Here is a 26,200-nt window from a genome sequence, read left to right on the forward strand (position 1 = left end):
CATCTCAAGGGGTGTGTGTGTGGGGGAAGGTGTCTCTCCAACATTGCCAAAAAGATTCATGAGCTGGGTGGTACAGAATTTAACAGAAACAAGTTTTGAGTAGTTATTAAACTTGTATAGTAGTTTGAGTAGTTATTACACTGGACTTTCTTATGTCCTCTATATACATGGGGGCAGAATTGGGGACCATTAACATCTGGGAAACGTCTCAGAGCCCAGGGCGGGTAGGGGCCAGGGACTGAGAACACAGCTCTCGCATGCATCTCCTTGACCTCCATCTCTTTCCCACAATGGCCTACTCTCCCTCGGGTCTCAGCCTTCTGAGATGTTCCTGTGGGTTCAGCCCTCCACCACTACAGGATTGCTCTGCCCGAGAGCCACAGTACTCAGCCAGTTGTTTCCCCACCTAGAAGCAGAGATCATAACAGAACCTGCTTATTTTAGCTCACTGTTCTGGGTGATGGACCTGTTTCAGCTCCTGAGCAGCCTGTCTACCTTCCTTCCTGCCAGCGATGGTGGCCCTGTGAGGAAACTGTGTGTGTGACTTTTCCTGTTGCTGTGATAAAACACCTGACCAAAGCAACTTAGGAAGGGTTTCCTTTGGCTTACAGTTCGAGGATGCAGTCCATTATGGTGGAGAAGACATGGCGGCAGGAGCCTGAGGCAGCCAGCTGCTCATGATGCATCTGCAGTCAGGGAGCAGAGAGAGATGAATGCTGGTTTCTCCTCAGCTCACTCTCTCCTTTATATTCAGTCTGGGACCCCAGCCCATGGGAGGGTCCCGCCCACATTCAAGATAGGTCTTCCTATCTCAATTAACTCAATCTAGAAATTCCCCTGTAGGCCTGCTCAGAGCTTTTCCTCCTAGGTGATGCCAAATCCTGTCTCGTTGACAGTCAGTATAACTTTCACAGGGTCCTCGTTAAAGTTCAGTGCACTGGAGCAGGCATGCAGGGCCTACAGATGCTGTGGCTGTCCTGAGTGGGGAGGCAATGGACACCGGCTCTGCAGGGAAGTTACTCCCAGCTGAAGAGACATCATCCTGAGATGTCAAAGGCTTGTCCTGTCTCAGATGCGGGAATGCGGCCATCCATTTGAGCATGGGATGGCTCTTCTGCCTCCTTCCTCTGGCCCAAGGGCACCTCCACAAATGGGTCACCAAGCCAGGGTGAACCATGGTCTGAGTGTGGGAATGTCCATCCTGGGTTTGGGGGCTGCACTTTCTGTACAGAACTTTAAAACAATACACCCAACTCTGGGTCTTTCCCATCTTGCCACACCCCAGAATCACTAAACAATGCCAGGATTCCATGCTCTCCTGAAAAACCTGCTTGGGTCAAGCTCTAAACCATGACTGGCCCTGGTCTAAGAGGTAAATATCCCTGTGCTTACAGCTCGGTCCCAACCACACACAAAAGAACTGCCAGGAGGAGTCGCTTGGGGTGCCTTACCACTTCAGCAGATCCAGAACCTTCCAGATGCACAGCTGTGCAGAATCTCTGCTCAGGATTGGGAATCATGCTGGAACTTTCCACCCCCACGATCTTACCTATTCCTATGGTCAAACATTTGAACAAACCTGAGTGCAGCCACTGCAGAGCACAGACACTTTGCCCATGTTTTACAGTTTGTGTTGTTTAAAATGGAAGCCAGGTATTGTGGTACATGCCAGGAATCCCAGAACTTGGGAGGTGGAGGCAGGAGGATCAAGTGTTTAGGGTTAACCTTGACTATATATTTAGGTTGAGGTCAACCTGGGCTACACGAGACCCTATCTCAAAAGAATAACAACAAAAACCACACACACACACACACACACACACACACGCACACGCACACACGGAAAGCAGGGGCTGATGAGATAGCTCAGCAGTTAAGAACACTGGGTGGTTGCCAGGCATGGTGGCACATGCCTTTAGTCCCAGGACTTGGGAGACAGAGGCAGGCAATACACTCATACACATAAAATTAAAAAATTTAAAAAAGAATGCACACTGCTCTTTCCATGGACCAGAATTTGAGTCCCAGAACCCACACTGGGTGGCTCACAATCACCTGTGACTCCAGCTCCAGGGGACTGATGCCCTCTTCTGGCCTCAGAGGGTACCTGCACCCATAGGCATATACCCTCACACAGACACAGGCATACACATAATTTTTTAAAAACTTAAAAAACAAATCAAAAGCAGCATACCAGAGGGTCCAGTTTTCTTACTTGGCAGGTACCACAGAGTCACTTCATGTCATGATCAGAACTAAAAATGACTTTTTCCTATTGAGGAAGGAGCACGGAGACATGGTTATGCCAAGAGTCAGATATGCTAGGGATACTGTGCAACCCACATCACTCACTGCTGTATATGGTATCACAATGCTGGATATGGTAACACAATGATGAATGGGGGAGGCGCACAAGGTGTAGGCAGGCTGAGTAGAATGGCCAGGGTACTCATTCCTTCTATCTGAGCCCCTGGACTTCAGGGGAGGAGGCCAGGTCCTGAAGGGAGCAGGTGACACAGGCAAAAGTGTGACACGCAAGGCATAAACCACAGGTGAGGGGAGGGGCTGCAGACACCTGATGGGTCAAGCAAGGTCAATATTTTCTCTTAAATTTTTTAAAAAAAATTTATGTGTATGAGCATTTTGCCTGCATGTAGGTGAATGCACCACATGTGTGCAATGCCCTTGGAGGCCAAAAGAAGGTGTTAGAGTCCCTGGAACTGGAGTTACAGACTGGTTGTTAGCTACCATGTGGATGCTGGGAACTGAACTTGGGTCCTCTGGAAGGACAGCCAGTATTCTTAACTGCTGAGCCAGCTCTCTAGCCCTAAGGTCAATATTTTCATCTGAGTGTGAATGAGATCCAGCAAAGGGGGTATGCAAGGTCCTGCCCAGCAAGGGGCAGAGCTAGGATTTGAATCTGGGACTCTAAGGTACCAACTCTAGTTTTCTCAAGATTGACTCCCACTAGGGTGCCAATCAGCAGTCAGCAAACAAAACCAACTCCTCCTTAGTCCAAAACAGAACAGAACACCAGGATCACAGAGGGGGCCCAGAGAGGACATGCCACAGCTACCACCCATGAAGCACAGCATATGTCTCCTTCCATCCTGTGACATAATCACCTTTGACACACAGTGCTTCCCTGGAACCAGCTATTTTGGTCAGTCTGTGACAAAAGTCAATAACCATCCATGCCTCCCCCCCAGGCATCCCTCCCTCTGCCTGTGCCCACTTCGCCTCTGGACCCCTCACTGCACAGCCAGGTCACAGAATGGCCTGGTGACCTGGACTTGAACTCTGAGTGGCTTTCGGCACCTTCTTCCCTCCTTGTTCCGCCCTCAACACATACACACACCCTTGCCTCAGACTGGCAGTCCCAGAATGGCATCTGGCCCCCAGACGCCTCTTATTTGGCCTGAGAGTGTCAGGTGTTTATCTTATGTACTATGGGATAGGTACACATAGAGAACAGGGTGCAAATGTGACCATCTCACTCGTAGCCAGCATCTGGGCTGAGTCACAGCTCTGCCCAAGGGAAGGGGCCTAGCCTCCACTTTGCCACAATCCACACCACTCCCTGCTGCCTCACTGGTAGACTGATTCATTCACCTTTCCCCCAGGCTCCTTCTGGGCATGTGTGTGCCCAGCTCCTTCCCCTTTCCATGCTTCACTGACTCCCAAACTCATCCTGGCTTCTCCACAAGGCCCTGAGGCCCCCTCCTCCCACAGCCATTATGACAGATCAAGATACAAATTCTCCAAAGCCACAGCTTGGAAAATCCTAATGTGTTTATTGAGCTTGCTAACAAAGCAGGGGGCGGGGGTTACTAACAGAAGAGTGTGTCCCCTCGCCCCATTTAAGGCTGCACTGGAAAGTCTATACCCAAGCATAGATTCTGTGACCTCCTGACAGCTGCACAAAATGGCAAGGTGTTGTTTCTCATGAGGTTTTCGGCTTATATATCCTTAGTCCCTCCTCCCCATGCAGCTAAGACCAACTGATTGGATAAAGGAGTGACTGACTCCCCGTGCCCCCCCACCCCTTCTTGCAGAAGGTCAGCAGTTACAACCCTAGACAAGCAGGTATAACCAAGCTTGGGAAGGAGGTGTGGCTATAGCTTGCCAGTTTAGTTTGCCAGTCGGAGGACACTTCTACGTAACAGTCTCTTATTGGGACTTAGGGTTTTCTTTTTTATTTGTTTTTTATTTATTTTTATTTTATGTGTATGCACGTATTGCCTGCATGTATGTAGGTAATTGCACCCATGTCGTGCAATGCCCTGGGAGAACAGAAGAGGCTGTCGGATCCCCTGGAACTTGCACCCGTGTCGTGCAATGCCCTGGGAGAACAGAAGAGGCTGTCGGATCCCCTGGAACTGGAGTTACGGACAGTTGTTAGCTGCCATGTGGGTACTGGGATTTGAACCCGGGTCTTCTGCAAGTTAACAACCAGTGTTCTTAACTGCTGAGTCATCTCTCCAGCCCCATGGACTTAGGGTTTTCTGAGTAGACTGAACTAGCCGGCCAGTGGCCCCCAGGGATTCTCTGGTCTCTGTCTCCCCCAGTGCTGAGATTGCAAGCTTAGATAGACTACCACACTTGAATTTTTGTGTGGGTGCTGAGGATTGAACTCAAGTCCTTATGCTTGTGCAGCAAGCACTGTACCCACTGAGCCATGACCCCAGCCCCCTCCTTGATTGATGACCACTAAAATCCCCTTCTCTTTCCCACCTCCATGCAATTTCTTCATGGCTGCTTGTTGGTGTCTTGGGAGCAACTTTAAAACCAGTCCCCTCCTCAGCACCTCAGCCTGGCCAGGGACACAGCTTTGATCCACTGGGAACAAGTCCCAGGAAACTTTCCAACTTTCTCTCTTGGAAAAGTAGCTTGTTCCACCAACACACTCTACAGCAACGTCACAGAGCATCAGACAAGAGGTGTATAATAAAGTCAGAAATCTGCAGCGTGGGGCATGATCGGCCAATATTCCAGTGTTCGTAGCAAGATTCCAGTGTTCATAGCCGGGCATGGTGGGGTATACCTGTGTCTCCAGAACTGGGGAGGTGGAGGCAGGAGGGGTTCAAGTTCATCCTTGGATACATAGTGAGTTCAAGGCCAGCCTGGGCTACCTAAGACTCTGATTGAAAAGGAAAAAACAAACAAACCTGGTAAGACCAAAACAAAGTGTTTTCAGACACAGCAGGGCTGGATGTTAGAATGATCTGATTAGGGAACTGTTTTTAAGATGGGGTTTGTGAGATTTGCCTAAGGAAAAAAAACAAGTAAAGGATATTTATATGAAACTACGGCTGGAATGTGAATGGTGGGGCAGAAAAGCAAGTCTGGTTTTCATGCTGGGAAAGCAATCTGAAACAACACGGTCAAGGTCAGGTCGGGTTCCTAAGAAGAGAGTGAAGACTGGTTTGTTTGACATTAGCCCTGGACACATCTAGGCATAGCAGTGTTCAGCACACAGTAGTTCACACACCTGGGGCATCTTTCAGTCCCCATAGCCTTCTGTGAGGAAGGCAGTCATTGTACCCATTTTACAGATGAGTGAGTAAACATCAGATCAGAAAGCTTGAGTCTCTTGCCCAATATCACAAAATTAGCAAGTAGAGGGACCAGAGTCTAAACGCACATCATCTGGCCCCACAGACCTCTCTTTGACACATATCAGAAGTCTCAAAGTAGGAGGCTGTTGTAGCTCAGTTGGTAGAGTGCTTGTCTAGCTTGCACAAAGCCATGGATTCTATCCCCAGCAACACATGAATCTGGCATTGTGGTACATGCCTGTAATTTCAGTATTTAGGAGGTGGAGGTAAGAGGATCAGGAGTTCAAGGTCATCCTCAGATATCTAGTCAGTTTGAGGCCAGCCTGGGCTATAATAAGACCTGCCTCAAAAAAAGATTTTTTTTTTAATTAAAAAGAAGGGGGTATCAGCGAGGCATGGTGGCACATACCTTAGTCCCATAAGCGAGGCATGGTGGTACAACCTTTAGTCCCAGCATTCAGGAGGTAGAGGCAGGCAGATCTCTGTGAGATGGAGACCAGTGTGGTCTACATAGTGAGTTCCAGGCTGGTCAGGGTTACAGGGAGACCCTGTCTCAAAAAAACCTCCAAAAATTAATAATTTTTTTAAAGTCTAAAACTTGCTGGGCATGGTGGCACATGACTTTAGTCCCAGTCCTCGGGAGGCAGAGGCAGGCAGGTCTCTGTGAGGTCAAGGCCAACCTGGTCTACATAGAAGTACCAGGCCAGCTGGGGCTACAGAGAGACCTTGTCTCAAAAAGACAGAAAAACAAAACAAACAAAACCTCTCAAATCTGGCAGGGTATCTGAGTCGACTAGGGAGTTTTGGTCACAATTTAGATACTTTGGTTCCCGAAGTCCAACTGCACAGGCTGGGCCCAGGCACAGGAACCAGTGTCTGTGAAGACTGTTGGTCTAGCCAAGGATCCTAACAGAAGGCTATGGGGGTGGACCATATCTGGGGCTGCCAGAAAGTCCTACATGGACAGAGGGAAGTGGCTTATCCAATTGGGAGCTCATGAGGGGTCAATGTGCTTAAGTTCAAGCTACTGCTCCCAGAATTCCCTTCCTGTCTGGTTCTTGGTGAGAACTGGCCTGAGAGAGACTGTGGCGATTTGGAAGGTGACCACAAGGCAGCAATCCTCACCCTCCCCAAGCACTGTGTAGGGACAGACAGGCCATGAGTCCCCTCTGTCTCTGCCTCCTCCTCCTCACTGCTGGCACCACCAGCAGCCCCAAGCTCATCGTCCGACCCTTGGCTGGACCCCTGTAATGGCTGATACAGGCTACTGCACCAGCCTCCCTGGGTTACAATTCGGCAAGTGCACACCCTGGCTTCTCAGGAGGCAAGCGGCCACCTTCACTAGTCCGGTCACCCTCACATCTGGCTTCTTCATACTTGAATAAGACCTCGCTCCTGTTCCTACCCTATCTGTCCTGATCCCCATGGCTCAGCTTCCCTGACTGGCCCCCAAATGACATCATTGTCCTCTCTGTCCATGCAGGCCTTTCCATCTGGGGTGGTGGAGACTTTAGGGAAGGGGGGACAATCTGTTCCAACAAGCCCCTGGGATTCAAACACATGTTGAACTCTAGGAACCAGGGGTGTGGGCATTGAAAAAGCTTGTGTCCATTGCTAGGTGAGATGACAGAGACAGTGGTATGTGATTCTAATATACTTATGGCTAAACTGCACAGAAAGGGATGGAGAGATGGCTCAGTAGTTAAGAGCACTGGCTGCTTTTGCAGAGGACCCGGGTTTGAATCCCAACACCCACATGGTGGCTAACAACCATCCCTAACTCCAGTTCTAGGGAATCCAACACCCTCTTCTGACTTTCATGGGCATTGTACGACATGGGTATACTTACATACATGCAGGCAATATACTCATACACATAAAAATATATATATATATATTTGGGGGGTCTTTTTTGAGACAAGGTCTCCCTGTAGCCCAGCTGGCCTAGAACTTGCTAGGTAGAACAGACGGGCCTTGAACTCACAGAGATCCACCTGCCTCTGCCTCCCCAGTGCTGGGATTAAAGGCCTGCGCCACCATGCCCTGCTAAAAATAAGTATTTTTTAAAAAATTGCATAGAAGCTACATATGGGCTGGCAAGATGGCTTAGTAGGTAAGGTGCTTGCTGCCAAGCCTGACAGCCTGACTTTGATCTTTGAGATCAACACAGTAGAGGGAGAATTGGCCCCTGCAAGTAGTGAAACACTACAGGTTAGTGGTTGCTAGACCAGGGGATGGGGAGGAGCACTTGCTTAGGGGAGTTAGGGTTTCTTTCTTCAGTTTGGAGGCGGGGGTACTAGGGATTGAATCTACGGCCTCACACATGCTCAGCAAGCACTCTACCACTGAGCAGTATTCTCAGCCCTCTTCACATTTTAATTTGAGATAGGATCTCACTAAGTTACTCAGGCTCAAGAAACTCCCTAAGGTAATTGAACTTGAGATACTCCAGGCTCAGTCTTCTGAGTAGCTGGGATTATAGGCCTTTGCCACTAAGGTTCAGCTCTAAATACACGCGTTCTTTGGAAGAGGGGTGAAGACAAGACTCAGGGATGGGCTTGAGGAGGGTACACGAGCTTATGAAGGCACTAATGACACTGAATCGCTCACTTTAAAACTGCCCATTTTATGTCATGTGAATTTCTGAGCCATGACTTGAATCTGTGAACAGCAGCGCCGGCTGAACAATCCACCAAGACTCTGCAGCACAGGGACATGCATCCTGAGCCCATCCTGGGCAGGTGGCACTGTCATTCTCTTGATATAATAGATGCGGGACCCAGACTGTCTGACTCCACGACTCACACTGTTAATTAATACACCACTGCACCAGAACACCAGACTGCTTCTCTGTGTAGGAGACAGAAACCAGATGACAGCCAGGGTGGCTTCGATGATACAGCAAAGCAGGATCCCAGTTCCCGGCTTCACCATACACAGAGAGGGGGATGGTGAGCACCACAGGGGAAGCGGCTCACTCTGGACGCACAATCCCTTCATGACGCCCCTTCGGCTACCAAATGTGGCTGGTTTGGGTTTGGAACAGGCTCAAGGAATGGAAAGGTTTTCATAAGCAATTGTGGGGCTTGGGGTTGTAGCTCAATTGGTAGAGTGCTTGTCGAACATAGATGAGGCCCTGAGTTTGATTCCCAGCACTGTATAAACCTGGCCTTGAGTGGTGGTACACACCTATAATCTCAGCACCTGGGGGGGTGAGGTTGACACAGATGATCAGAAGTTCAAGGTCAACCTCAGCTACATTGTGGATTTGAGATGCTGTCTCAAAAAGAGGGGAGGGGCTGGCATGGTCACACATGCCTTTAATCCCAGCATTTGGGAAGCAGAAGCAGGTGGATCTCTGTGAGTTCAAGGCCAGTCTGGTCTACATAATGAGTTCCAGGGCAGCCAGGTCTACAGAGTAAGACCCTGTCTCAACCTCCCCCCCAAAGGCAATGGTACAAATAGCAATACTTAATGAATTGAATTTTAGAGTTAGTAGTTAGCTCATTTAATGTTCACAGAATTCGCACCCCACCCTTGGCTCAGGCTGGCCTCAAACTCTCCATCCTCCTACCTCAATTTCTTGAGTGCTAGGATTATAGACCTGTACCACTGCACCCAGCTCTCAGAAAACCCAGTAATTATTCTATTTGGGAAATTTAAGCAATGGCAGAAGGTGACCAAAACCATCAGGAAAAAGGTTTAAACTTAAATCTGTTACTTTAATACAAAGTAATACATGTTTATTGGTAAGAAATTTAGAATGTAAGGTGAGATTCATAATCCACGAACAATCGCCATTAGAAATATTATAGTAAAATAGTCTTAAATTTATTATTCAAGGCAGTGAGATGGCCCAGCAGATAAAGTTACTTGCCTCTCAAGCCTGAACCTGAGTTCATGTTCCAGAACTCATATAAAGATGGAAGGAGAAAACCAACTCCACAAAGTTGTCCTCTGACCTCCAAATGCAACGCCCACATACACACATCATGCACACACAATAATAATAAATACAATTTTAAATGTATTATTCCTATAGGTTTTGAAACAAAAAAAAATGGCCAGCTTTGTAACTTGCCCTTTTACATTCTCAGTCATCTTTCAAGTCTCTCTGAGTCTCCCCATCACCATGAGTTTTAAGGAGTGAGTGATGGCTCATTATGGATGTGCCACATTCAAATTTCTAAATCTTTGTGTTAGACTCTCGGATGGTTTGCCCAAGAAGATATTTCAATTGGGGGAAAAGTTTTGTGTGTGTGTGTGTGTGTGTGTGTGTGTGTTTGAGACAGGCTCTCCCTGTTCCAGCTGGCCTGGAATACTCGTTATGTAGACCAGACTGGCCTCGATTTCACAGAGATCTACTTGCCTCTGCCTCTTGAGTTCTGGGATTAAAGGTGTGTGCCTTGATGCCCGGTATGGGAAAAAATGTTTTAACCACACTGCTGATGTCTACCAAAGCCTCCTCTTCACACAGAACAGTGACAAGGCTGTCAGCCTTGGGGGCTGACATGTGCTGGGGGAAGATGCAAGCCCCGGCCAGCAGCAGAACTCCGGCATAGTTAGTTCCAGTGCAAACCCTGGGGGAAATGGCTTCCATTTATGTGTGCCGAACCCGAGAACTCTCACCTGCAAAACAAAGGACACGGGCCTCTCAGATGCACCCGTCTCGCTTGGTAGAAAGAGCAGCTGGCTTCCTTGGTAACACCCAGGAGATGATCTATAGAATTCCCAGTTACCTCCTGGGTCCCAGTGCTGGAGACATTCCAGGTAAATGTAGCTAAAAACCAGTACTCCTGTTTCTCACAAATATGGATTCTGGGTTGGTGAGATGGCTCAGTGGGTAAAAGTGCTTGCCGTCAAGCCTGATGACCTGAGTTCCATCCCCTAGACCCACAAAGAACCAACTCCTGCAAGTTGTCGTCTGACCTCCTCACAAACGCCATGGCAACACACACACACACACACACACACACACACACACACACACTATGTAATTTAGAAAATTTAACAAAAAGAATTCAGACTCTGGAAACCTAACTGACTGGACTGAGCCTCAGCAGTACGGTCCTTCTCACCAGAGTAAACTCTGGCTTCCCTTGCTTTTAGTGAAACCTAAAAGTTACTCATTTGGAGGCTGCAGGTCACTGAGCACTGTATGAGGCTCTTGTTAGCTTTACCTTGACGCCACCTCTGACATGTGGGACATGATGACAGCTGTTATCTAGGTTACTTTTTTTAGGATCTAGAAAGCTGATTCATTGATGCCTGCATCAGGCTGCACGGGTGTCCCATGTATGACCTTTTCAAGTTAGAGAGCGGAAAACTTCCTTCTCCCTCTCTGCTCAAGATGACACCACCATGTGAAAATGGGTGTCAAAGGAAGCCAAGAAGCTAGATCACACATGCGCAGACCATGTCTGCTTGACCTCAGGTCATCTTCCCCACATTGTAAAACACCCTACTTCTTTATCCTCTAAGTCTCCCGAAACTCCATCCTCTGGGATGGATTTGAGACTTGGGTCTCGTAATGTAGCCCAGGCTGGTCACACTTCACCATACAACCAAACCATTTCTCTTTGGCAAAACTCACCTCAATGATTGGTATACCTACTATGTGACAAGCAACTGGGGCTGGCCGGGGACCTTATTAGCCGGCCAACCCTTTGGAAAGGAAGTGCTGTGGGAGAAAGAGCCTGGGTCCCTGATTGACCATGTGGAGTCAATACCCTCCTGACCCTTCCCAACTATTTACCTTGTGGCCTGAGTAGCTGAAGTCCTTGAGATGTAGGGATGTTTGCACAGCAGCTAGTATACTCCTGCCTCGGTTTCCCCACCAGTCACAGGACTGTTCTGAGCATCAAATCACAGATGCAGAATTATTGAAAAGGCATTTCTCCCTCTGCTTCACATACAAGTCCAGTGGAGGACAGTTCTCAAACGTCTGTGGCTTTCATCACCAACCGGATGTAGCTCTTCCTCCCAGGAATTTCCCTAGCTACTTTCAATATTTCTCAGGCTGCACGCTTACAGGAAGCAAGTCTATCTCCTCCACCTTCCCGGAACCAGTTCATACTGGGCAAGAGAATACACGTTCTTTGGGATGCCTTGCCGGCATCATTCCCCACACTTGTGAGTCAGTGCAAGGAGGAAGGCTGAAACAGCCCGTGAACTTTAATGGTGCAGCCAAAGCTGCTCTTGCCCATGACAAAGCCATCACATCAATGGTTCCTCAGTCTGGCAATCAGAGAACTAAGAACGAGGAGGGAAAGCTCAGAGGTCACCCTCCCCCCCAAGCTGGGTACATAGGGATCAGCCACTTATGTGTAAGACCGCTCTTCAGACTTCCTTCCCATAGCTCCTACCTTTGTTTTTTTGGTGCACAGACCCCATGGGAAATCTATGAAAGCTACTGACCTGCCACTGAAAACTGTAGACGTGGAAGTTTTGGTACAAAATTCCAGGCCCTCACACTTCCTTAATAACAATATGATCCGGATATGAGTTGGTACTTGTTTTAAATTACTCAACAATTTTGTAATTGTAACACTTTATTGCCTTGATTACAAGAACAGCTAAATGTAGCATTTAAAAATATCATTAGCCGGGTGTGGTGGCACACACCTTTAATCATAGCACTCAGGAGGCAGAGGCAGGAGGATCTCTGTGAGTTCGAGGCCAGCCTGGTCTACAGAGTGAGTTCCAGGCAGCTGGAGCTACAGGGAGACCCTGTCTCAAAAAGACCAAAAAAAAAAAAAAAATCATTAAATGCAGAGAGAATTTCTAGAAGTTCAAGCAAGCAATCACAGACGTTGACTGTCCTTGGTATTAGGAACTGCGCCCCAAAAGGAAAGGAAGGGACATTTATATATATATAAAATATAGTTTTCCACTGGATAGCCTTTGATCCTGATTTAGTTTTTCTTTCTTCTTGACTGTCCTCGGTATTAGGAACTGTGCCCCAAAAGGAAAGGAAGGGACATTTATATATATATAATATAGTTTTCCACTGGATAGCCTTTGATCCTGATTTAGTTTTTCTTTCTTTCCTTTTCTTTCTTTTTTTTTTTTTGGTCTTTTGGGGACAGGGTTCCGTGTAACAGTAGGCCTGGAACTCCCTATATAGACCAGGCTGGCCTCCATCTCACAGAGACCCACCTGCCTCTGGCTCCTGAGTGCTGGGATCAAAGGCATGCACCGCCATGCCTTTGATTTATTTTTTTCTCTTTAGTACTTTTGTAATTAAACAAAGAGTTAATAAAAAGTGATTTAAAGGCCAGTTCAATGGCTCAGTGGGTAAAAATACTTGCTACCAAACCTGACAACATAAGTTTGATCCCCAGGACCAGTATGGTGGAAGGAGAGAACTAACTCCCACAAGTTGTCCTCTGACTTCCACATACATACTTGCATACAAGCACAGTAAATAAATAAATATTTATCTATTTTAGTTATTTATTTATATTTATTTATTTATCAACATTACTTGAGAACTATGCACAAGCCACTGTAACTTCTAGCCTGGGATAGGATGGGAGAGGTCAGTAACGAAAGGAGGCAGATTCCTGCCCAGCAGGGAGAACCCACATCAGTTGGGAAAAGGTAAATACTTCACACTAGGAGAGATTCCCAATTGTTTCTGCTGGGTCATCACTATGGGTCATTAATGTTCCAAGTGAACAGGAAAGCACTGGCAATCTTTCATTAGAGTCCCACGTAGTCACAGTGCTGGTTGGAAGAACTGGCCAGGCCTCCAAGTTTGGGCAGTTTATCTAAAGACAAACACACAATCACCTACGAACACAGCAGCCCCACTCCCAGGCATAGTAAATAGTAAATGAAAGTAAATATTGATCCTAAAACCTGACTATGAATGTTTACAGCAGTCCCCTCAGGATCACTCAAAGCTGGAAGCAACAGGAACACCCTGTCCACAGGGGAAAGGCTGGGGCTGGAGGTGTAGCTTAGTGGTGGAGTGCTTGTCCAGCATGCGTTGAGGCCCTGGGTTCAAATCCGAGCATTGAGGGAGAAAGGAAGGGGAAGGGGAAGGGGAAGGGGAGGGGAAATGAAGGGAGAGGAGGGAAGGGAGGGGGAAAGGGAGGGGAAGAGAAGGAAAGGAAGAGGAGGTGCTAGATCGGAGTTGTGTATTCGTTCACTCCACTGGCTTCTACGTTCATACCGCAGCTTCCTAAGCCTCTGAAGAGAGACTGAAGTGTGAACGCTCCAGAAAGCCCCAGGGAACAGTCATAAAGCCCCGCACAGGTCGCGAAGCATCCTGTCTCTCTGCAGAAGCCACAGTGATGAAAGATGAAAAAAATACAACTTTTTTCTACCTATAAAACAATGCTTGTTTATTAAATACCAATTAGTAGATCTAGACTAGCAGGAAAAAAAAAAATCAAAGCTACCTGTTACGTTGCTGTCTGCAACCACTGATAAGATCTGCCAGGGACCCAGACTTTTCTGTGTGCAGTGGAAACAGCCACACCTTTTATTTCCTCCCCCATTGGGATCTGACTGCAATAAGGTTTTGAGACCTAATATTTATGTTGGGCTATTTTTAGTCCTTTTTTGTTGAGGTGCTAGGGATGAAACCAGAGCCTTGCACATGCTGGGCAAGCTCTCTACCACCCAGCCATACCCCCAGCTCTGTGGGATCTAATTCTTAACCTTTGATAGCTAATGAACAATCCCGTACTTCAGCAGTCATCCGGATTGTGATTTCTTCTAGTGGGTGAGGGATGTCCCAGTATATGGAGGAATCTATAGTTTAGATAACTGATTAGCTATTGCTGCACATGTACCTGGCTTCTGATTTTATTGCTATGGTAAAACAGAACAATACTGATGCTAACCCCCTACAGAACCCCTCATTGTTATCTGCTATGGGAATTGCTAGGTTTTCTTTTAAAAACTTTTCAAAAAAAATTTAATGCATGTGAGTGTATTGCCTGCATGTGTGCACCCATGTTGTACAATACCTGCTGAGGTCAGAAGAAGGCCTTGCATTTCCTGGAACTGGAGTTACGGATGGCTGTTAGCCACTATGTGGGTGCTGGGAATCAAACCTGGGTCCTCTGCAAGAGCAGCCAGTGCTCTTAGCTGCTGATCCATCTCTCCCAGCCCCTGCTTTTCTTTTAAAGCTCTGACATGCATTTTTGGTCTGTCCTCTAATTTACATTCTCTCCATAAACACAAGAAAGTGTTGCCTCCCTCCTTCCCTTCCCTTCCCTTCCCTCTCCTTTCCCTTCCCTGCTCCCTTCCCCCGTCTCCCTTGAACTTCTGATCTTCCTGCCTCTACCTCTAGAATGCTGGGATTACAAGCAGGGGCCACTATGCCTGATTTATACAGTACTGGGTGGGGATAGTACCCAGGGCTTTGCTCATGCTAGCCAGGCACTCAACCAACTGAACCACATTTCAAGCACCAATATTCTTTAGTTTTTAACTTAAAACTTTTATGACATGTATTTATCATGTGTGTGAGTGTATGTGTATGTGTATAGCTGTATGCATACCATGGTGTGTGTGGAAGTCAGAGGACAACTTATGGGAGTTGGTTCTCTCCTTCTACCATAAGGGTGGGTCCTGGGGATCCAACTCAGATCATCAGGCTTGGTGGCAAGCACCTTTACCCACTGAGCCACCTCACCAGCCCATTAACTTAAAATGTAAAAGATTTTCCATTTCTTTCTTCCTCTTCCTCCTCTTTCTCCTCCTCCTCTCCTTCTTCTTCTTATTTTATGTGTATGCGTGTATTGCTTGCATGTAGGTAAATGCACCCATGTTGTGCAATGCCCTCGGAGGTCAGAAGAGGCTGTCGGATCCCCTGGGACTGGAGTTACGGACAGCTGTCAGCTGCCTTGTGGGTGATGGGATTCAAACCTGGGTCTTCTGCAAGAGCAACCAGTGTTCTTAACTGCTGAGCCATCTCTCCAGCCCCAGATTTTCCATTTCTTATGTGAAAATGGTATTGTTTGAGTTGACATTCCCTTAAATACAATGTGGAGGGGGGGGAGGTGGAGTGCTGGAGAGATGGCTCAGCAGTTAAGAACACTGACTGCTCTTGCAGAGGTGTTCGATTCCCAACACCCACATGGTGGAGCTATGAACTCCTTAACTCCAGTTCCAGAGGAATCCAAAGCTCTCTTCTGACCTCCACGGCATTCCATGACATGGGCGCACTCACATACATGCAGGCAATACACTCATACACATAAAATAATAAATAAAATATTTTTAAAAAATATGAGAGGGAATATTGTTCCACTTTTTCCCTTGTGCCTGCTGGGCAACAACAATTCATCCTTCTCCCCTTCCTGGGCATTCAGCTTTTCTCTACCGACCCAGAAAGCTGCAAGTGTTTAGAAAACAATCCCTGCCTGCAAGGGTTGCAAACACTGCCCCAGTTAACCAACTGGTGCATCCGAGCGGTTTCATTTTAAGAACCTAATCTACCAATAATTTCTTTCATAACTTGACCTTTTACCATCATGCCCCTTTCCAAAAGGGCCTGCAGTAACCTGACAGATACATCCTTACCCAGTGATCAAGGTGATCACTGTCAATAATACCATGGAGATAATTTGAAAATCCTGATACCTGCAGTGAGGCCATGTCCCCTGTACAGGATCCTTCTCCCAAATGGAAAGGTCCTGTCTAACTATGAGAAAACAACAGATGAACCTAATTTGACAGCCAGCTACACATTGGCCAGCTCACTTCTAGACTTTCAAGGTCAGGAAATTGAAAGGAAGACTAAAAACTCTCAGAAGGGAAGAGACTTAGGAGCTGTAACAGTTAGATACACTGTAATGTTTTAGATTGGACCCCAGAGCAGAAAATAGCAGAGCCTGTGACTTCAGTAGCAGAAATGTCTGATACCTGTATTTGGTGAATATAGCCACCCTCCCTATCCATGGGAACCACATCCAAGGATTCAAGCCTACCGCATATAGGTAGGCTTGTACTGGACATGCACTGACCTTCCCCTTCCCTAAACAATACAGTATAGGAACTCTGCAGCATTCCAGGTGTGTTTGGTATCATAAATAATCTAGACAGCTAGCCATGGGGTACAGTCCATCATGACAGGGAAGGTAAGGCAGCTGGTCACATGACATTCACAGTCAAGAAGCAGAGAGAGATGATGCAGATTGCTGCTCAGCTCCCTTTCTCTATTAAACAGTCCAGGATCCCAGCCAGGGAATGGGGCCACCCACAGGAGGTGGATCTTCCTAATTAATTAAAGACAATCAAGATATTCCCTAACAGGTATGCCCAGAGGCCCATCTCCCAGGTGATTCTAGATTCTGTCACACTTACAATTAACACTAATGGTCACACCCTATCTCAAGAAAAAAAAATCTAGAAGTTAAAGTATACACAAGGATGTGCCTGGATCATATGTAAATACTATTCCATTTTTTTTAAAGAACTGCATTATTGGGGAAAAAAATGAAGATTACAATCTTCAACAGCTAAATTGCAGAAAGATCAGGGATATCTTGGTCTTTGAAAACTTGGGACTCCTTTGTGCCAACAAGCATGGTACTGGTGTTAATCTCTGAATGCTGCAGGATTTTTTTTTTTTTTTTTTTTTTGCCTGAGACAGGGTCTCATGTAGCCCAGGCTGGCCTTGAATTCTCGCTCCTGCCTCCACCTTTCAAGTGGAGGTTGAGAGAGATTACAAGCATGCACTACCACTCCACGTCCAGCACTATGTGGTTTTCCATATGGAACCTCGGCATCCTCAGATCTTGATATCTTGAACCCGTCTGCCATGGATGCAGTGGGAAGACCATGGAGGACGACTGGGTGAGATGCTAATGTCCGGGGTAGTTAGGCGAAGGCTTATGGAAACTCTCTGCTATCTTTGCAACTTTTCTATAAATCTAAAATTATTCCAAAATAAATAAAAGTCTTGGATAAGAATGTGGCTAGACACGCAGTTCCTTTCTAATTTTATTGCTACTGTTAAAAAATAACTGTTGTAGGGGCTGGAGAAATGGCTCAGTAGTTAAGAACCCTGGCTGCTCTGCAGAGGACCTGGGTTCAATTCCCAGTATTCACATGGCAGCTAATGACTGTCTGTAACTCCAGTTCCAGGGGATCTGACACCCTCTTCTGACGTCCTTGGGCACTGCAGGACACAGATGTGCTTACATACATGCAGGCAATACACTCATACACATAAAATAAAATTAGGGATGGAGAGATGACTTAGAGGATAAGTGCACTTGCTGTTCTTCCAGAGGACATAAGTTGGATTCTCAGCACCCACATCATGGCTCTCAACTTCGTATCAATCCCACTTTCCATTCAGCAGATGCATACGTAGGACTCTTGAGTCATACGTAGGACTCTGAGTCAGCCCACTGGCTGGACGCCATCAGGAAGTCATCAGCAGCAAAGGATCAATTGCTAACCTCAACTAGGGACATGGCAGAAAGAAACTCGCAAGACAGAGCATGCACTGGGCAGGCGAGTGGAGACTGCAGTGGCCAAGGAGCAAGTGGCAAAGGTGAAAGCGGACCCCACAGTTACTCTGGTTCTATCTGTCCTACTGCAGGAAGGAAACAGGAGGAATAAAACCAATACCCCTGGGGTCACACAAGAGGCCAATTGCAGCTATAGGGAGACCTTGTTTCAAAAAGACAAAAATAAATAAAAATAAATAAATAAAAGCCTCATATTCTAGAAAATGCCAAAGCTAATTTGTTTATGATGTTAAGCCATAGTGGACTACAGAAGACATTCCTAAAAAATGCTTGGAGTTGGGTTTGATGGTGCATTCCTTTATTCCTAACACTTGGGAGGCAGAGGCAGGTAGACCTCTGTGAGTTCAAGGCCAGCCTTGTCTCCATAGTGAATCCAGGCCAGCTGTGACTACAGGGAGACCCTATCTCAAAAAGACAAAAAAACAAAACAAAACAAAACAAAAAACACCCTGAGCTTGATTCCCCAGGACCCACATGGTAGATGGAGAAAACCGATTTTCCTGGGCTCTGATTTTCACATGCATGTATGCTGATGAGTACACAGACACAGACACACACACAGAGAAACATACATAGAAACACACACAGACACATGCACACAGAGACATACATATACACACAGACACAGAGAAACATACACAGATACACACACAGACACATGCACACAAACACACACATACATATACACACACAGACACACACACATACATATACACACATATACATATACACACACAGACACAGACACACACACAGACACACACACTGGGCTTTTGGGCAATCTGGGCAGAGAAGCAGAGAACAGGAAGGGAAAAGTCATCAGACTTCTTGGTGATGACTGAGTGGAAGGAAGAAGGAAGTGGGAGATGGTCCTTAGGGACAGAGGCTCCAGTTGGGGAGAAGCAGGGCTAGTCACTGGTCTGGGAGGATAAGGGACGGCAAGTCTCTGAAGAGCCCAGTCCTAAGAGCTGGGAAGGTTCAGGAGCTGCCTGGGCCCGTCTTGCCTACAGCTGGACACAGCAAAGTTTTCATTCAGTGCTGGACATGGTTCTTGCCGGTTAGCAGACGCTGTCTCTCTCCTGCACCCCAAAGCCAAGCACCTGGTCTGTAGAAAGCACTCCGTGAATACAGTCATGCTTCCAAAATGACTCCTTCTCCTCAATTTTTTATTGTGATAAAATGCTGCTGGATGATCATACTTGTTCTTTATAATGTAAAATTTACTATCTTACAAGTTTACATTTTAAAAGTTTAACACCATTGTGTACCTGTTACCACTGCGCTCCTGTGAGGTCAGAGGAAAAGCTGTGGGGCTGGGCTCTCCTTACACTTTTATGTAGGTTCCAGGACTGAACTCAGGTTGCCAGGCTTAGTACTCTACCTGTTGAACCACCTCGTCGGCCCCATTACCAAGCTTTAAGAGTATAGTCGAGAACATTAAGGATACTCGTATCATAGGGCAACCATCGCTAATACCTGCCCACTGAATCTTCATTCTACAAAGCCAAATCCCTCACCGTCTCTCTTTCCTGGCCCCTGGAAACCAGCTGTCCACCTTCTGCCTTCTCATCCTTGACTACTCTAGGGACCTCATAGGAATGAATTCACAGTTTGTTTTTTTTTTTTTTAAGTGTGTGTGTGGCAGGGGTAGGTCAACTTATGGCATTTTCTCTATCACTCCCCACCTTACTTTTTAAATATTTCATTTATTACTTTTATTTTGTGTGTATGACTATACTGCCTGCATGTATGTAATGCACCCATGTCATGCAATGCCTGTGGAGGTCAGAAGAGGGGATTGGATTCCCCTGGAACTGGAGTCACAGACAGTTGTTAGCTGCCATGTGGGTGCTGGGAACCCAACCCAGGTCTTCTGCAAGAGCAGCCAGTGCTCTTAACCACTGAGCCATTTCTCTTGTCCTCTACCTTATTTTCTGAAACAGCGTCTCTCACTGAACATGGAGCTCACTGTTTTGGCTAGGCTCTGAGGTTTAGAGCCACCTGGTTCTGCATCTTGGAAAGAACATGTGAGAACCTTCTAGAGACTTCCAGAACCATGTATCGCATGAGACAATGACTCAAGGTACTGGCCCACCATCGTGAGGTCCAATCCTGGGTGAGGTTGGGCTGGTCCTTTTAGTTAAGAAGACAGTCTGGGATGTTGTCATTCATTGGAAAGGCTCTGAGGACATTTAAAAAAAATAAAAATAAAAATAAAAATAAAGGAAGAGGGGCTGGAATGTGGCTCAGTTAGTACAGTGCTTGTCCAACATGCACAAAGCCCTGGGTTTGATCCCCAGCACTGCATAGAATGGGTGTGGTGGTCCATGTCTGTCATCCTAGCGCTCCCGCAGTAGAGGAAGGAGGAGCAAGAGTTCAAAGCTATCCTGGGCAACACAGTGAATTTGAGGTCAGCTTGGGATATGTGAGGCTTCGTCTCAAAAAGAAAAAAGAAAAAAATGATAAAGCAGGAAACAGGATTACTAAGCCTATTAGTAAGCCCTATTAGGAATGTAGGATAAATGCTGTCATTGAACAAAGAAATGTTTTAGGGCATTGACCTAAGCGGGGCTGCTGGTATGTCAGCCGTGGGCTTTACTGACCATTGTTCCTAAGACCCACCATGTGGCCCTTGGCCAGCACAGGCTATACTGAGTTCTGGCCAGCCCGTTGCCTTATACTAGCCATGTGGCCTCCCTTGGAGAGGCGTCAGTCTCCATTTGAAAACCCTCAGCAGAGTGAAACCTGGCGCCTGCCAGGCCCCCAGCTTCCGTTTCTTCTAAGAATTAAGGTGGCTGTGCTGAGTGGTTTCCAACTCTGATCTGTTTTACTTTTTTGAGTCTCCAAATTCTTTTAAAGGGATAAAGCGATCTTCAGAACCTAGGTTCATCTAGAACATTTGCAAATAGCAGGTCCTTCCTTCTGGTCCCGCCTCCCACCCCTGAGCTCTGTCCCTGCAAAACCCCTGAGTGACTCCTGGGAGTCGTCCAAGGAATCCAGTTTCCCAGGATCACCAAAAAACCCAGTGGCCCAGAGCAGGGCTGCCCAAGGCTCTTACCGCATGGTGATAGACACATGCTGTTTGACTCTGAGTACGCCCACGTACAGATACCGAAATCTTTCCTAAAGAATATTTTCATGGGCCCAAGAGATGGACCAACCTCTAAAAGTGCTTGTTGTCAAGCCTGAGGACCTGGGATCCATCCAAGGACCCACACAGGAGAGAACTGACTTTCGAAAGTTGTCCTCTGACCTCCACAGTCACACCTTGACGCAAGTGCACCCTCCCCCTCACACCACACATGCAGATACACAAAATAAATAAATAAATGAGTGTAATAAAAATTTTAATAACAATAGTTCTCATGAGCCACTGAGGTTGTTCAGAGGGTAAAGGTGCTTGCCACCAAGACTAAAGGCTTGACTTTGCTCCCCAGGACTCACATGGTAGAAGTTCAGTTCCCACAGGCTGTCCTCTGACCTCCACATGAACACTATGTGAGGCACATACTCAGTGACATACATATACATACATGGACACACAAAATAAAATGTAAAAAATTAAAAGGTTTCTCAGGACAGAATGCACACAGGTTTTTGATTTTAAAAAGACAGAGCAAAACCACTTAATGGTCAAACCAACTAGTGATATGCTACATGAGCCAGGTGTGGTGGTACATGCCCATCATCCCAGCATGTGGGAGGTGGAGGCAGGAGGATCAGGAGCTCAGGGTCATCCTTGGCTAGGTAGCTGGTTGAGGTCAGCCTGGGCTACATGGGCCCTTATCTCAGAATACAAAACAAAACAAAATAAACAAAAGATGCAGCTCACAGTCTGCAAATGTTAGCCTAGAAAAGACCCATAGACCTTTGAGGACTTCCATCACTATTAGGAGACAGCCTCCCCCTGCCCATCCCAGGAGTCTGTCCCCAAGGAGGGGGAACCTCCCTGCATCACCTGCCAGGAAACAAATTCTCTGCACACTTTTTGCCTTTGATTCTTCTTTTTAAGAAGATTCTTTTATTTGTGTTTGTGTGTGTCTGTCTTTGTGTATGTGCATGTGTGTGTGGGGATGGGGGGGTGCAAACATCAGTGCACATGCGCAGAGCTAGAAGAGGGCTTCAGCTCCTGCTGTGTCACTCTTGGCCTTATTTCTCTGAGGCAAAGACTCTCCATAGACCTGAAGCTCTTGTTTTCTCTGGAAGAGCTGGAGTTATTGGATTAGGAGGGATACCCAGCGTGTTACACACATGATGGGGGCCGAACCCATGATTGCCCTGCAAGTGCTCTTAGGCCGTCTCTCCAGCCCCCTCTCCTGTCACCTCCCAAGATGAAGGTTCAAAACAGATGTTGCTAGAGACCCACTCTTGACACCCACAATGCCTATGGTGGTGGCACTGGCTGGCTTAAAATGAGCACAGCAGAAGCTCAGAAGACATTGGGCCTTTGTCCTCTGTGTGATCTTGGATCCAATCAGAGCCCAGCTTCTCAGTCTCTAAGTACCTCTTGAGAATCAGAGGTCATAACTATAACCCTCTTCCTACACTCACAGGGATGCAGAAACATGACCCCCGAAGCCCCGCACACTCGGCTGAGTATTAGAGGGTTTGGGTTAGGGTAGTGTCATGGCTCAGCCTACCCTAAAAGCCAGACTCCCAAATACCCAATGACCATCGGGTAAAAGAATCCAAAACTCATGAAGAAATCTATCCTAAGGGGAGCACATGCCTCAGGGTGGAAAGCCGGACACTACAGAGCAAACTCAATCAATCCAACCAAGATGCCATCGGCAGATTCACCAGTTCTGACACTGTCCTTCCCTGTCTTTATGTGTTTGCCATCTAGGGAAGAAACAATTTTCAAGGTCTGTGGGTGCAGAGACATGTGGCTCAGTGGGCAAGGGAGGGTCAGGAACCTCCTTTGCTCCACGTTTTTCAGGACACCGCCCCCGACCTTTTATTCCTTCTGGCATGTTACTGTGGAGGCCCCGAAAATAGCCAGCAGTAGGTGGCAGAGAGAGAAAGGGAGACCTTGAGATAAAGATACCTGTTTATGTTTGGGGCTCCAACTCTCTTCCCACAAGAATCCTCAAGGGCTGAGGATGTGCCTCGGTTGGGAAAGTGCTGGGTCGCACAAACTGGGCATGGTATGCACAACTATAATCCTAGCACTCAGGAGGCAGGAGGATCATAAGTTCAAGGTCATCCTCATGTACATATTGAGTTCAGAGCCAGCTTGGGCTACAGGAGACCCTGTCTCAAAAACAAAACAAAACAAACAAAAAACTACTCTCAAAATCATCCAAGACAGGGCCAGAGAGATGTCTTAGAAGATAAAGCCACTTGCCACCAAGCCTGATGACCTGAGTCACAACCCCAGGGGAAGGAGATAACTGATTCCCGAACTGTCCTCTGACCTCCATGCATGTGTGTGGCATGCACACGCCAGGACATACACAATAACAGTAAATAAAAATGAAAATGAACCATCCAAGATGGAATTGGGAAAGTCAGGGTCGAGTCTCAGCTCTGATCTCAGGCAAGTCCTTTTCCTTCCTTGGGCCTCAGTTTCCCCACTTGTAAGATGAGCAGATTAGATTTCTGAAGCCAATGCCCCTGCAGATTCTAATAGCCTATGACTGAAAGTGACCATCATGCAGATGTGACAGCTGCCAGGTCTGTAAATCTAGGCCAGGGAAGAAGAAGAGCCCAAGAAAACAGCAGCAGTTGCATATGCTGGACTACCTGAAGTCCTGAGATGTGGCTAGGACCATGAGAGAGAAGAATCAGAGTCAAAGTTTGGGTGACAGGGACAGCAGAAACCCTTCTGTCAGATCTCTGGCTGGGTGCTGGACCATCTGGGAAGGGGCAGGACAGGACAGCATGTGGCAGGGAAGGAAAACCAAGCAAGAGCTCCCAGGAGAGTCAGCCTGTCACCAAGGGAGAAAAAGACATTGGCAGTTTAGACTGTGTCACCTGCCAGGCTGGGGAAAGACACGACTCCACAGAACTTCCAGAAAAAATGGAAGGCTGAGAAACCACCCAACCAGACTCTCATGTGGCCAGGCCTCCTAGGGTCAGACAAAAGACCCCAGAGATGAGTCTGGGCTTCGCCTGCCTCCAACCTGCTGTGTGTGTCCCTGAGCCAGCCCAAGTTGCGTTGGTCACGTGGAATTGGTGGGGTAGACAGCTGGAAGCTCCCCTCCACCTGACAACATGGCAGGGTCCTCCTCCTAGCAACGAGTGACTTCCAACACCAAGGGCACTCTCAAGGCTGCTGAGTGCAAGACACATTCCCCTGAGTTCCAGAACACTGGCCACAAATGTGAAAGGAGACAGTAGCCAGAAGCAGATTCCTCATACCCCATTAAGTATCTGGAACTTTCCCAGCACCTCCGACTCCCTAGAATCCAGCCCTAAAATCCCACTTTGATTTGTAACTGGAACAAGAGACACCAAGACCCCCAAGTTCCTCATGACCCTGATTCCTCCACCCCACAAGTTGGGAGGGGCTCACCACTAGCCTGCTGAGCAGAGCCAAACCCTGAAACATGACCTCTTAAATCAGGAGCCTCTGCCCCCCAAAGACTGGAGCTTCCCAGAGCCAAAGTCAGCAGGAGCCAGCTTTTCTCCGTAGACAGAGAAAGCCCTGAGCCTGTGACATCTGGAGGCCAAGCAAAAGCTGGAGGGGCCAGAGCCCTGCCAGCATCCCAGGCACTCATGGAATCTTTCTGGCAGGAGACAGGTTGCCAGTTTGGGCCTCACACAGAGTCTAGGAATCTCACCCTTGACCATCAGTCACATGTGAAGGTCACATGTTAATCCTTGTCTCCTGAATGGGCCCCCTACCCAGTGCCCATACATTATGCATCCTTGATGCCCACCCCACGGCCAGCTTTCCTGCTCTTAAGAGTCTTTTGGAATCAACTTTGAGCAGGTCTGGTTGCTACTGTTGTGGTTGTTGTTTGGTGCTGGGAATGGAACCCCACATATGACACATGACAGGCAAGCACTACCACTGAGACACACCCCTAGTCATATGACCAAATGGCTCCCCTGCTTAAAATCCTTGAATGAATACGTGTCCCTTTGATTTGTCTACACGTAAAGTGGTCCATCCACCTCTTTGGGATGCTCGAACACAGCCCCTGCCTGCCTAGTCTGGCTCATCACACTCCCCCTTCCCCCAGTCCCTTTACGTCCCCCTCGACCCTCCACAAACCTGCTCTCTTCTACCCAGTGCCTCCCTGTCCAGCACACCCATGCTACTGCCTCTGCCAGCCCGCCTGCTCAGACACCTTCCTCCCCCGAACCTAGGGACACCAGTGTCCTGATGACGACTCCGATGTTAGGTCTCCCTCAGTTCTTTCCTTTCTCCTCTTCTCCCTAAGCCCCATAAACATATCCAAATATAGAGTACTTGCTGTCTGCTGGCCACCAATGCCCAACCTCAGCCTAGGAGCTCAGCACTCCCATTCCAGATGAGACAGGCACAGAGGGGCAAGGTGACTATCTCTCATCCCTCACACAGCCAATCCTCTGGAGCCCTGGTCTTGTCTACCTCTGCTCCCCAGTTCTCCTGGTATCCCTGGGGCAGGTCTAGCTCTGGGTGATAGCCTCAGACACTCTGGACACAATGGCCAACACATTCACAGTCAGCCTTCTTCCCTTTCTCTCTAGCCACCCTCTTCTTCCTGTCTGGACTAGGGGAACTTATGACATGTGTGCTGGACAGCTTTAGTGTCAACTTGACATACCTGGGTTGACGGAGCCTCAATTGGGGAATTGCCTCCATTGGACTGGCCTGTGACCATGACTGTGGGACATTTTCTTGATTGTTGAGTAATGTGGGAGGGTCCAGCCCACTGTAGGTAGTGCCACCTGTGAGCAGGTGGGCCTGTGTTGGATAAGAGAGCAAGCTGAGCAGGGGCCAGGGGAGCAAGTCAGTAAGCAGTGCTCCTCCATGGCCTGAGCTCCAGCTCCTGCCTCCAGGTTCCTGCTCTGAGTTCCTACCTTGGGCTCCCTGATGAACTGTGACCTGGGAGATATAAAATAAAACCTTTCCTCTCCAAGTTGGTAGTGGTCAGAGTGTTTTGTCACACCAATGAAGAAACAAACTAGGACAGCATGTATCGCAGGGAG

The 26,200-nt window shown here is 47.5% G+C and overlaps 1 protein-coding gene across 3 annotated transcripts in view; it reads right to left on the reverse strand.

Moving 5' to 3' along the window:
* The window catches only part of Tmem51 (transmembrane protein 51), a 57,447-nt gene that overhangs the window by 29,970 nt on the left and 1,277 nt on the right, over positions 1 to 26,200 (reverse strand). The window contains exon 1 of one of the 3 annotated variants that reach the window (XM_017795481.2): positions 11,314 to 11,359. The exons of the other annotated variants lie outside the window; for them this stretch is intronic. The gene's annotated coding sequence lies outside the window, so the exon portion shown is untranslated. Of the gene's footprint in view, positions 1 to 11,313; positions 11,360 to 26,200 lie in introns of those variants that run through there. 3 annotated transcript variants of the gene reach the window in all.

Source organism: Nannospalax galili, unplaced genomic scaffold (assembly GCF_000622305.1).
Source record: "Nannospalax galili isolate Female #2095 unplaced genomic scaffold, S.galili_v1.0 scaffold548, whole genome shotgun sequence".
Classification (NCBI taxonomy): Eukaryota; Metazoa; Chordata; class Mammalia; order Rodentia; family Spalacidae; genus Nannospalax; species Nannospalax galili.